At 40.1% G+C, this 666-nt stretch overlaps 1 non-coding gene across 1 annotated transcript; it reads right to left on the bottom strand.

Moving 5' to 3' along the window:
- Positions 1 to 517: 517 nt before the first annotated feature.
- TRNAM-CAU (transfer RNA methionine (anticodon CAU)) lies at positions 518 to 590 on the bottom strand. The gene has a single exon. It is a non-coding gene; the product is annotated as a tRNA-Met (tRNA).
- Between the last annotated feature and the right edge of the window lie 76 nt (positions 591 to 666).

Below are 666 nucleotides of genomic sequence, written 5' to 3' on the forward strand. Positions count from 1 at the left end.
GGGCGGCACTGGTGCGGAATTATTGACCTTAAAGGTGCCTCTAAGTAAAGATGGGCGTAATCCGGACACATAGCGAGTTTCGTCTCACACACTGATGATTCCGTATGCACCAGTTTCGCAAAAAAAAAAAAAAAAAGGAATGGACATGTTTTAACCTATTATTCTTTATCCGAATGTCTATTCATATGAAGTATGTATATGTTTGATCACTGATCTGATGCCAAATCTCATGCATTATGCTGCAATTGATAGTCATGGAGAGCTTCGTATATTATGTTGCAATAGGATACCCGTGACACAATCAACGTACATTGATTAAATCTGGGGCGGATATGCATAGACATAGAGAAGGAATGGAATTTGCGCATTGAAATGAAATTGGCATATGATAATTATATTGGCCTATATTGGTGTTGTTGTTATTTATCCCCTTTGTCAATTGTGGCGAAACAGAGGCAGGTAAAACTACAGCTCAATCCCGTAGGTTTTGAAGCTTACAACTTACGAGATAAAATTGTGCCCCGAGTGAGGCTCGAACTCACGACCTTCAGATTATGAGACTGACGCGCTGCCTACTGCGCCATCGAGGCTTCATACTAAAGAAAAAAATACTCTAAAATGGACCCCCCCCCCCCATACACACACCTCAAAAAAAAATATATATAT

The sequence above is a fragment of the Penaeus japonicus genome, unplaced genomic scaffold (assembly GCF_977035675.1).
Source record: "Penaeus japonicus unplaced genomic scaffold, GWHDUDI00000001_assembly GWHDUDI00000001, whole genome shotgun sequence".
Lineage (NCBI taxonomy): Eukaryota > Metazoa > Arthropoda > Malacostraca > Decapoda > Penaeidae > Penaeus > Penaeus japonicus.